The sequence below is a fragment of the Sorex araneus genome, chromosome 1, assembly GCF_027595985.1.
Source record: "Sorex araneus isolate mSorAra2 chromosome 1, mSorAra2.pri, whole genome shotgun sequence".
Taxonomy (NCBI): Eukaryota; Metazoa; Chordata; class Mammalia; order Eulipotyphla; family Soricidae; genus Sorex; species Sorex araneus.
The window spans coordinates 141,828,085-141,841,081 of NC_073302.1; the positions used below are offsets into that span (position 1 = coordinate 141,828,085).

The window sequence follows — 12,997 nt, forward strand, 5'->3', positions numbered from 1 at the left end:
GGACTGAAACGAGTGAGTTCCCATTAACTTCTGTTCTTGTAGCTCCTGCCTGTTGCCAATATTTTCTCCCAAGCGCTGCCTCTTACATCCTTATCTTTTGGGGATACGGTGGGGAGAGGGAAAGCAAATTCAAGGGAACAGTAATTCTTAACACCTGTTTTGGCAGTTTTGTTCTCCTCATGGCCTTCCTTGCACCATCTTTTCCACACTACTTACTTACAATTAGTCATTTTGGGATGTTTTTGTAAAATTGACTCTTGGAACTCATTACTAGCTATTGTACTTTAGGAAATCTGGAGCTTGATTTTGGGAATCTATAATTTCTTGTTATTTAGGTTATTTTGATGCACACTTAGATTTTTAGATTTGGGAACTCCCAAATATCTGTCTAATCCTCACCTTGTAAGTTTTGAGTCTTTTTTTTTTTTCTTTACTAAACCCTTTGGTACTCAGAGACTACTCCCAGCTATTTACTCATTGTTGGGACTGGGGTGGGGAGAGGGAAGTAAGAGGGGGGGATGCCGGGAGGTGAGTTGTGCTCAGGTGAGTTGTGCTCAGAGGATTATGTGGTTTGGCGTGAATCAAAACCTGGACCTCTATGCAAAGCTTGTCTTCTCAGCCATCAGATAATCTGATTCTCTGGCACTGAAATCCCGAGGCTTAAATTGTAGGAATCAGTACAGTGGAACTTAGAAAGGACAGATCGGGCTACAGGAGCCAGGGTACATGAACTGATGGAGCTTCCAAACATAGCTGTAATCAACCTCTTGTGGGTTGAAATTGGTTTCTATAGTATGTCTCATGGTTAAAGTTTATTAGCTTTGTTCTTTTTCATACTTCCAATTTGTAAGTTAACAAAAAGCTACCTGGGAAGATGTGATGGGAATAAGTTGACGTTCTGCCTTTCCCCCAAATAGGAGTAATAGAAATGCATATATCTAAATGGAGTTTTTAAGAATATGGACAACTACGGGTAGAGCTCAGCCAGTGCCATTGGCACCCGGGGTGCTCAGGAGCCATGTGGTGCCACGAATCTAGCATGTTTGTAGGGAAATGGACTCAGCGTTTAAAATGCGACTTCAATATTATAATGTAGCACTTCTTGGAAGGTCTGAAGTCTTTTTGGTATATATTAAGTATCTGTCGGTACTTAAGAATACCATATCTTAGGAGGGTGTCTGTATCAAAGGAGGGAACATCCATCTAAAGGATTTTTCTTGACAACTGTGCTGCTGTGACTCTGGCTGGTTTGTCCTGAGAAGATATAGGACATGGGGGCACTCTAAAATGAGCATTCGTGATAGGTTCATCACATAGAGAACAGTCAAGACTGTTCTCTATGTTGTGCTTCTCTGGAGTTGGGGCTTCCCCTACCTTGCCTGTTCTGTTATTTTTTCTTCCCTCCCCCATGTGTCCACAGAGTTCCCCCTTCCCTTCTACTACCTTACACGCACGTTCAGCCTTTTGTGTGAAGGTTGGTGGTGTCAACTTGATATCCCTCTTGTGAAATTTTAGGAGACTCTGTTCAAAATAGAATTCTGCTGTGTTTACAGCAACTTATGAATGTTGCATATTACTAATATTACTGTCCTTTTAATAGCTCCTTAAGTTGAAGCCATTAGCATTCTTTACTCTCTCCTCCACCTACCTTCCTCCACCCTAACGCCCTTCCCCCTCACCATAGCGAGGTGTTCAAGATTGTTGGCATTGTGTTTGGGATCATCTGTGGTGCCAGGGGTATAACTGGGGTCAGCATCATGCAAGGCAAAGCACCTTGTCTTCATACTCATCCATCCTACCATTTATTTTCTTAATAATTTGTATACATTATAGAACAAGTAATTTTATCATTATAATGGTTAACATAAATGTAAGAGTTTCATAGAGATGGGATGTGTAATCTAATAGATGGTGAGGGGAAAGGCAAGTTGAAAGGTTTGTTCTTGTCATTCATTTTTCTTTGAGGACTATTCTGTAAAGGATTTAAAAAGTAAAGTTGTCTATATTCAGCAGTGAAGTTTTAACACTGTTTTCAACATTTTTAATCTGGTAGTTACCAGAAGCATTTATGAAGACTGAAAATACTTTCTGAGTCATGTTTCTGAATGGATATTTGTTTAAAAAAATCTTGTTACTATGAAATCACATTAGATGCTATTTCAATATATTTTCAAATATAACATAATGCCACAATTATACTTTAATTTATTCCAGAGTTTCTAAAAAGGATTTAGTTTGATTCAAAAATAAACTTCCCTCAAATCTGAAATGTATTTATTGAAAACCAGGACTCATTGGCTACAGAAAATGTATTTATTTTCTGTGTGTAGATCTTAATAATGGTCACTCATGATAAATGATAACATAAAAATCCTATGAATCCCTTTTACATAAGATAGTAAATATAATAAAGGTAACATTCCAAATCAGTAGAAAGATTATTCAGTGAATATGTTAAGACCAGTAGAATCTAAGGAAAAACAAATTACAAATTTGAAATGTAAAACTAGAACATATTAGAAGACAAGGGGGGGATTATTTTATAAAACTGCATTGGGAATGACTTTAATACAATACCCAGAAATGTTAAAAGAATAGATAACAATTCACTTATATAAAGTCCCTTAAATTTCTTTTTGGTAGAAAACCATCAAAATAATGAACCGAAGATAAGTTTTTGCAACTCACATTGCTGACAGAGGTCTGATTTCCTTAGTATGTAAAATGCTTCTTCAAACTTTCATCACAAGACAAAAGAGCTTCTTTCCTAAGTATATTAAAAGTCACTACAAAAGCGGTTAAAAAAATTAATCCAGTAGGGAAAAGGAGGAAAGGGATTTGACATTTTACAGAAATATATTACTCAAAATTTTTACTCAAATATATGAAGAGATGCTCAATCATTTATATGAGAAATAATTAAAATTACCCTGATAACTTCTCCCCTTTCCTCCCCACCCTCACCTTCTTTCCTAAAGTTTTTAAAGTTTGGTAGGTGTCTTAGCAGAGAATCAGGAATCTGGAGGTATTTAAAAATAGTTCTTAGTTCAGGAAGACAGTCTGAGCTGCTGGTGAGAAACAGAATCCTCATGAAGGGCTAGTCAAAGGTGTAAGGCATATTGGACTGGAGGGATAATGCAGTGGATAGGGCGTTTGCCTTGCACGTGGCCAACCCGCGTTCTATTCCCAGCATCCCATATGATCCCCCAGCACCTCCAGGAGTAATTCCTGAGTGCAGAGCCAGGAGTAAGCCCTGAGCATCGCCATGCATGACCCAAAAAGCGAAAAAGAAAAAAAAAGTAAGGCACAGTAAGGCACATAACGCTTTGGAGGGCAGATTATAGGCATGACTCAGAACTGCAGTCTGTGTTTGTTCCGACCCATCAGTTCTCCATCTAGCAGTTTATTCAGAGATATGATCACTACAGCATTTGTAATAGTGAAAAGAATTGGAAAATACCTAAATGTTCCTATACATTTAGGCTGATTGACTAGTAGAATTCCATAAAGTTCTGAAAAAGGAAGCAAGTTGGATAGCAGCAGCATGACTGTAGTGATGGCCATTTGTGTAGAAATGTTGGAAAACTACTGTAATTTTCTTGTAAATTATGTACAAGTTCTTGGGGTGACAATTGGGTGATTTTGCCCGATCAGAAAAATTTTATATACATATATCCATTTGTTACTTCTTGTGTTTAAACTGTTCAAAGATATTTTCGCTTAGGAAATACAATTTAAGGGATAAATTATTAAGGAAGCGTCCTGAAAAAAGTGCACAGTAATATACGTCATTTTAATAAAATGATTTTAGTTTCCTTGAAAAGTAACTTTGCTTTAAGGGGCGGGGGTGGGAGGGACGGGTCGTTTTAGTGGCAGCATGTGTGTTTAATTAAAGAGTTGCTTCAGCAACATTAAAAGTCGGTTGTGATTTGGTGCGGAATTTATTAAATCCCTTGGGAGATCGTGGTCCGAAGTTTGCTTTTTGAAGTTCGCCAGGGCAAGAAGGGGTTAAAGGTGTGATGCAGGTGAGGGAAGGGTTAAGGGTATTATGCAAGCTGTTAAATAAAAAGGAAGTGCATTACAAAATGCTGAGCTCAGGAGTCTGGCTGCCAGCCAAGCCTTTGCTTTCTTCACTACAGCTGAGGGCTTTCGAAGCTTCCCATCAGTGGGTTTGTCTGAACTGTTTAGGAATGCGGCCGCGGTCGCCAGCTGACGTCAGCGCTGCCGGTTCAGCCGCGGGCCAGAGCCTTGGACTGACAGCGCCGGGGGCGGGGCGGGCAGGGGCGGGGCCTGCGTGACTGACACGCCGGGGGCGGGGCCGCGTCGTAGGCTCCTCGACTTGAGGTTCTCAAACTCGGGATTCTGACGGGAGATTTTCCTTGTAGTAAAGCGAGCGATTGTTTTGTTTTGTTTTGTTTTAATGCTCGTTTTTTTTTTTTTTTTCGAAAACCAGGGCTCGGATCTGCTTCATTTTTAAGTAACGACTGCAAGCACAAACTTGAATATAACTTACATAGGAAATTGTCTCAAGTTTCATAGGCGGTTTTTTTGTTTGTTTGTCTCTGAGAGGAATCTTAAAAACTTCAGTCTTCAGTGAGTTTGAATTTCTCTGTTGGTTGCCGGGATCAAAGCAGGGTCTGCAGCTTGCAAGGCAAGTGAATTATACTCAGTACTCTCTCTCTGGCCCTCTAGGTGATTTTTGACGGGGGAAGGATCTAGTGAGGTGATTTATACATATAATAAGGTTCTTGAGTTTTCTTAACCTCACGTTCCATTTCATGTCCGAATTGGTAGCAAATAAATTGCGAGAGCTGTGGTGCAATTCTGTGAAACAGAAGATCAAAAGGAAGAAATATTGTGTGGGAAACAACAAAATTGAGTTCCGTTCTATTAAGAACACCTTTGGGCACAATAGCATTGGGTTAGTGCTGATTCTTCATCCTTCAAAAAAAAAAGTGGGCTTTTCCCTAGCAACCGCTTACAAAGTCACGTTTAAAGCCACACTCCCTCCCTATCCTGTTTTCATGAAGTTAATTTTGCTTTGACTATTATTATTTAGATCATTTTGCTTAGTCATATCCAAGAGTTCTGTTATCATCTGGTTCTTAGTTAATGTGATTCAGTCAGGAATGTAAGTTTATTAGCTTTTTGTGGAGGAGGGGGATGGGTCGGGCCAGAAGTGTGGGTGTAAGCACAGAGTGCAAAGTAAGTTCATAAACAAGAATCCAAGGAGCTCTTACGTGTCACAAAAAACTTGACTGACCCAAATGAAGACTGAGCTTTTTGTGACTACTGCATTAATTTGTGGCATAGTTAATTTAATTCCCTGGTTTTGAATAACTTACATCAGGAGCTTCAAATTTGAACCGGGAAGGATTTAGCATTTCATATAAAGAAGCTGTATGCTTTTTTTGTTGTTGTTGTTCAAAAGCTGTTTCCAAGAGAGATATCAAATTGGAATGCCCCGCCACAGAAGCGGGGTGGGGCGGGGGGGGGGGTGGAGGGATATTCGGTTCCTTGGTGGTGGAGAATGAACACTGGTGGAGGGATGGGCTCTTAGACATTGCATGAGGGAAAAGCAAGAACAAAAATGTGTGAATCTATAACTGTACCCTCACTATGACTCACTAATTAAAAAATAAATTTTTTTAAAAAAAAGCTGTTTCCATATGAATTTGATCATTTCCTTAGGCATTGATGGTGTTTACCTTCTGGATTCAGTCACTATAAAACTTCATCTACATAGAGTAGCCCATAGAAGGGGAAGTTAATTTATAGACTAGGAAGAAACAAAAGAATATAAAACCAGAACTATTTTCTGCAAAAGACAACTTATCTCTAAATTCAGATGCTCAGACTTAAACTGACCATTACACACAATGTAAGAGTACTGAGCTTATGAGTAGTCTCTAAAAATTGATTTCTTAAAAAAATATTTTTTAAAGCATCAAGCTAAAATTCAGGGGTCTGTGGGTTTTGTTTGAATACCTTTTTGTGGTAATATACTTACTGCAGAATGTTAAAAACATAAAGAACTGTAAACAGTTGTGTTGAATCCAGATACTAAGCAGACTTGACACCTGGAATATTCAGCAAAAATATGTAGTCAGTGAACAGTGACTTACAACAGGTTATGAATTCTTGTTTAGTTACCTGTTACTTTGTTTTGTTTTGGGGCCACACCTGAATGTTCTCAGGATTTACTCCTGGCTCTGTGCTCAGGGATTATTCTAGGTAGAGCTCGGGACTGTATGTGAACTACTGGGGATCGAACCCAGGCTGATTGTTTGTAAGGCAAGCATCCTGCTGGCTGTATTATTTCTCTAGTCTCCAGTTACATTTATTATTTTGTGCAGTCACGTGTGCTTGCACGAATTTGCTTTTAATCTCATTTGTCTTGCTTTCTCTAGTGGGAAATACTTTTAATTCCTCCATAGTAGGAATAAAGGAGAAAAGGCTATTATCAAAACATAAAAATATTTTGAGCAATAATACATACAGTTGGCTTCCCCAGGAAGAAGGTAGTAAAAGAAACGAAGACCTTGTGTGAAGTCTCACTGGTCTCTCTATGTCCTCTCCCTAAAGAATGTTGTGGCAAAGACCCCATTGGCTTCTATGTGTGCTCGCTCCTGTGCTTTCTCACTCATATATATATATATGTGTATATATATATATATATATATATATATATACATGTAATAGGACTACACAGAAGGTTCAAGAATGGAATGTGAACATTCTTCCTGTAGGAGTTTGTTTTTCTTTGGAAGGCTTGTACCATATCACATGTCCTAATTTTAAAATGTTTAAACTGGTACCTTAGTAAGAATAACGAACTCAAGTTATTGTTCTTTCTGTTTGAGGGCAACCTGGCAGTGCTTGGAGGTTACCCCTGCTTAGGTATTAGGGCACTGTATAGTGCTAGGGATCACACACGGGGCGTCTGCATAGAAAGCTTGCTCTCCAGTCCTTTGAGCTATGTCCTGGGCTCTCTCTTTTTTAAATGAAAAATTCTTTTGGCACAGTGACTAATTGGCAACATAACCAATTCAATTAACATTCAATTTCCATCAGTATGAAGAAATCCAGCCCTGGTGTCACTTACATAAATCCGAGTTTCAGGCATGGCACTTCCTCCACATAAATGCATTGCCATTGTCTCAAACACGAATTATGTAGTTAATACTAATGCACTTTTCATCCAGTAATTTATTCTGATCATACCCCATTCTTTATGTGAACTGTCCACTCATCTGCCTTCTAGAAGAAAACAAATGCTTCATAAAAGCACTTCTGCATGTTCAGAGGAACCACGAAAATGTTTACTTCCAGACCCCCAAATAGAACTATATACACAGTCTAATCAAGTTCTTGGTTGTTTCCCAAGTTAGTAATTACCTCTTGAGCATTCTCTCTCTCCCTCTCCCCCCCTCCCTCTCCCTCTCCCCCCCTCCTCCCCCCCCCGTCTCTCTGTCTCTCTGTCTCTCCCTCCCTCCACAACTCTGCCCCCCCCCCCAACCTCCAGCTCAGAGGTTTCAGTCTATTTGGCCTGCTGTTTACTCTTTGGCGGGGGGGCTTTCCCCATCCAAGCATTTGCGTGTGTGGTGTGTGTGTGTGTGTGTGTGTGTGTGTGTGTGTGTGTGTCTCCGTCCGTTCGTCTGTCCCCACTTGGTATTCCCTCTTTGGGAAACACTGCTTTAGCTCCTTCTGTTTATTAACAATGATAAAATTTCATTATTTTTTTAATATCTGAATAGTGTTCCATTGTTCAAATATAGCACACACACAAACATTATCAGTGGATGTGGATCTAACTTTTTGTTTAATGTTTTCATAGAGGGTTTGCTGGGTCATTGTTTCATCTGATCTTTACGTTGGCCATCTTTATGTTCTCTTTGGAAAAATGTTTATTAAAATCTAATTTTTTACTCGTGGTTTTTGTTATTGTTTTATAAATTTTTGTATATCTTAGATGCTGCCCTTTTATATAGAAGATGTGCAAATATCATCTAGAAGTCTGTGTTTTCAATCCTTTTATCTCCATTTGTACTACAGAAACTTCTGTTTAATGTGGCTCTAGTTGTTCAATACTACATTCATCTCCTTGCTGTTAGGGGAAGTTCCTTCAAATACCTTTAGCACTGATATCATGGGATATTATTTTCTATGTGCTATATGATTTCAGGTCTCATATTAAGGTCTTTGATCAACTTGAATTAATTTTTGCATATGGGTATAGAAAGGAGACCTGTTTTCTTTTGCACATGACACTCCCACTTTTCCCAACATTGTTTGTGGGATGAGACTCTCCTTTCTTCATTTCATTGCCTTAGATCCTTAGAAAAATATTGAGACGTGTGCATTTCTAAGCTTTCAGTTCTGTTTTACAACCTATATTTATCTTTGTATTTCAATACTTTAATTTTAATTGCTGCCACTTTGTAGTGTAGTTTGAAGTCAGATAAGTATGCTTCTGTGTTTTAAATTTTTTTGTTTGGGGGCTCCATGTGGCAGTGCTCAGGGGCTTGAGAAACCTAAGGCTCCTGCATGCAGAGCATGTTTTCAGTCCTTTGAACCAACTCTCTCCATGCCTCCAATTCCCTCCACCACCATTGCCCTATCTGAGGACTTCAGACAAAGTCCTCAGATACATGTCCTCATGGATGTGCTTCCATATAAACATAGTATTTTCTGTTGTTTTCTTTTAAAAAATATCTTTGGAAATTTATTTGGTTGTGCTTTCATTGAATCTGTATATTGCTTTTGGTAGAATGGACATTTTACATTTTGACAATGTACTTATTCAGTCTTTCAACAATGTCTTGTTGATTTCTGTATATATTTCTTTGAATATTTTCTTTATCCACTGTTAAATTTATTCCTAGTAGTTATTTGGGATGCAGTTGTAAATATAATTGCTTTTAAAATTTATTATCCTTTATTATTTGCATATAGGAATGTAGTATTGTGTGTGGGGGGGGTTAGACCAACAGTTTGCCCCCCCAGCCCCCCTTGTCCCATTCTCCCTCTTCTGATTCCCCTTGTCCTGTCACCCTTCTCCCGACTCGGGTCACTCCTTGTGCTGCTCAGGGACATATACAATGATGAATATTGAATTTGGGGTTATGCCACATGCAAGGAAAGCACCTTAACCCTGTACTCTCTCTGTGACACCTGTAAGAAGGTTTTTGTATATTGATTTTTGTAACTAGACACTTTTCTGTTCATTTCTAATAACATTTAATGGAAATGCTGGGATTTCCTTTATCTACATACATGTACATATATATGTGTATATGTATGTAGATAAAGTGGAGAGCAATGAGAAGTGCTCAGGATGCAACTTGGCGGGTCACTAGGAAATACTTGGCCTCCTCATGCAGGTTGGATGGTTCACAGTGTGGGCTTTGTGGTGTGATTAGGTCTGAGTCCCGAGGTGCTGGTGCATAGGCAGTACAGAGCTGGGGATTGAACTCGGGGCCACGTGCATGGCAGACATGATTCCAAGCCCTTTGAGTTACTTTCCTGACTGGATTAAGTTCTTTTCTGATTTGGATTTCTTTTATGTCTTCTCTTGTTTGATTTTCCTGGCTGAAATCTCTCATACTGAATTAGTGCATCATGCCAGCAGTGGTGATAGTGGACAGCCTTATCTTCCTAATGATTTTAAAGAAAAAGCTTCCAGTTACAGACAAGCCTCTGTTTGGACTTAGTAGAAGTCTGACCAAGTAATCAGCTGCTTTTAAACTACACCAACTAAGTGAGAACTCTTGAGTTAAAAAGGATGAGTGGTTGGCAGAAATAACTGTCCAGCCATCTTGATATTAGTGCAAAAGAAACTCTTTAATTGGAAGTCTTTTCCCAAAATGTCAGTGTGCTTTTTGCTGCCCAAATACTATGACATGTTTCATGGAGTTTCAACCTTTATCTTTAATAAGAGCCATCTAAAATTACTCCTGTCCAATTAACCTATGTTTTAAAAGATTATTTACAATTTATTTGCGTTTGTAATGTATATTCAGTTTAAGAAACAACCAGAGTCATTATAGCAGGCAATACTCAACAGCCTCAAATAACCAATATAACCACACTAAGTTCGTTTAATTTCAGCCAACAAGGAAATAAAAATGTTAGCTTACAACTCTAGCAAATCTTTATTACCATTGACTTGAAATTTTGGAGAGAAGTATGTATATACTTTTATTACTGTTTTCCATGAACCATTGGGGATTAACTCCTGTTGATTAAAAGAGGAAAATTTTGACATGGGAAAGTTGAGCTACTTTTCCATGCAGGGATAATATCTTGAGTAGGACAGAACTGCAACTTCACACTTGGTATCTGACATTTGAGTGGGTTGGGATGGGAGGATAAATTATTTCCTTGGCTTGGCACTGTTAGGACTGACAAGCTCAGGACCTCATGCAGTGGTTTTAGTATGATTTAGGGTTTGCATTTAGAACCTTCCTCTCTTTGTTTTGTTACATACCAAGAATTAGTTATGTGAAAGCATTTATTGTTTGTGTTATTTGGAGCAGCTGGCAGCACATTTGTGCCTTAGTTCTGGTTAGTGTATTAACCATTTGCATATTCCTTTTATGTGCTATTTCTTGGCTCCTATTGAGGTGGCTCTGAAGAGAGCAAGTCCAGCACTGAAAACAGACCGTCAGAACCAGAAAAAGAGGCACATTGTGCTCCATTTCAAAACTTCTGTTTTGGTTTCTAAGAGCATTGCTGAAGAATCTTTGTTGTTTTAGGATTGTCCATTTTTGAGTATTACTTTAAAGTGGTTTATAATGACTTTACTTTCATTGACTGTCTTCTCATTGCTCTCCACTTTATTATTGGAGGTTGTTGTCATTAAAATTTATTTTCTGTTCCTATTCTTTGTTTTTTTTTTATCAGATGTTTTTGTACACTTACTATGTGCCAAATCAGGCATATGCTGGATATATGCTGATGAATAAAAGTAGTTCTTTTGTGGTGGGAGATAGTGTCCCTGGGTTTGATTCACCACATGCTTGCCTATATATCTAACAAGGTGTACAGGTATACACCATTTCTGGATGTAGCCCTGGCAGGGCCCTCAAGCACTGCTGAGGTAGCCCTAGTGGTCCCCAGCACCATAGCAGACCTCTATCTCCTGAGCACTGCTGGGGAGGTCAACACTTCTCCCCCCTCCCCGCCTCCAACAACAACAACAAGGCACTTCCCTTGCCTCCTGGAGCTTGTGGTCTAATGGAAATTGGAGATGAAAATCACTGTAAAGGGAATTCCTGAGGTGGGGAAGGACCTGATTATATAGGAACAGAAAGAAGGTGGTGGTGGGTGAAGTAGAAGGAGGTGGGGGAGAATGGCTGATGATTATCAGATGGGATAGGGAAATTGGCTGTGCAGAACTCTGTAAGGCATTTCTAGGGCAAGGCATGGAATTGACTTTGATTCTGAGTGTAATGGCCACCTATCCTTCAGCTGCTATCTGGAGAATAGGTTAATGAGAATCAAAGCAAGGCATTCAGGAAAGATAGTTATAGTTATTAAGACAATGTTAATATGGACCATATATGAATGGCCTTTACAAGTTAATACAGGGCTGTTTTGTATGTTATGATGGCAGTGTTATTTTAATGTGAAATATTTAGGATTGAAATACTGATTCTACATCAGAATACATGTGTATTGGGATAGATATGAAATGGGAATGAATACTAACTGTGTAAAGATTATGGATCCCAATTCTTTACAAACATAGTGGTCACAGTTAGGTGATCCCTTCAGTAGTCACCTGGATGATGTCATCTTTTGGTCTGTGTTGCTAGAGGGGACTCAGTTAATATATATAGTGCAGCCTTCCTCAGAAGGAGTAGTTAGATATTACTAACTTTAGTTTTGCTTTTGGTTTGTTTTGAACAGCTGAGACCTTTAAGGAAGGGAAAAACCTTCATAAAAAATGTACCAAAGAAAGGTAATGGGAGCTTATGTTATTCAAGATAAGCTTATCAGGGCTTGGAATACCAGCAGTCTGATTTTATTGTAAAACTAAAAGCAAAGATAATAATCTAAGAGTAACCTCCTTACATGTGGGTTGGGTCAAGAAATATGCAGATCTTAGGAATCGCTGGGGATGAAAAGGGCAGATGGCAGCAGGCTTTCTGCACTCCTGCTTGTAGAATAAATGCCATTCTTTTGTTAGAGCTAGCTCAGCTACTGGAAGGAATACCCAGAAAAGAAGCAGGAAGACCTGGTTTCCCCACTCTCAGAGTGATTGTTCTACCAGTTGAAGTACCCCAAAGGATGAAAAAAAGTTGATCGCCTTTAAAATGTTCCTTTAAATTCTTATGTGCCTGGAAATAATATTACTACAGAAACAAAACGCCCAGTTATTTGTTGATCTTTAGAAAGAATCCAAAAGTGAGTTTTAGGGACTTAGTCAATTCTGATTATCATAGTTTGAACTTACTGTTTTAGAGAAACATCTCTTCGTTATAGCTTCATCTTATACTACCAGAAACTGAGATTTAGTGAACATTCTAATAAGAATTTTAGATTCTCCAGAAGTAATTTCCAGGAGCTATAGCCTCTGATGTCATGTTGCTTTTGATCTTCCTTCTAGCTGATTATATACCTGCTTGAGCATATATGCCTCTGATCTCCTAGTGCTGGTGTGATGGCCTGTTTTTTCATTCTCTCAGAAGTAACGAGTGGCCAGCAGGTAGGTCCGTTAGTCTGGTGATTAGTATGTCATGCCAATGGGATTAATCAAGGGTTTGATCTCTGTAGTCTGTCCCAATGGGAGTGATTTAGTTTAGTTATGCCATCTCCTTTGGCCTTTTGTAGCCCACTAGCCCTAGTTTCCCTTGCCAGCTTTCACCCTTGGATTGCAAGACAGAATCAACTGAGAAGATGAGTTGACAAAAATAGTTTTCTAAGAGTAGGAAAAAAACGTCTGTGTGAAAGGCCTGAAATTGAAGGAAATGAACAGGCAATGATGAAGAAA

The 12,997-nt window shown here is 38.9% G+C and overlaps 1 protein-coding gene across 1 annotated transcript in view; it reads left to right on the forward strand.

Annotated features, from left to right (window-relative positions):
* The window catches only part of ZSWIM6 (zinc finger SWIM-type containing 6), a 198,333-nt gene that overhangs the window by 67,959 nt on the left and 117,377 nt on the right, over window positions 1-12,997 (forward strand). The gene's annotated exons all lie outside the window — the stretch shown is intronic.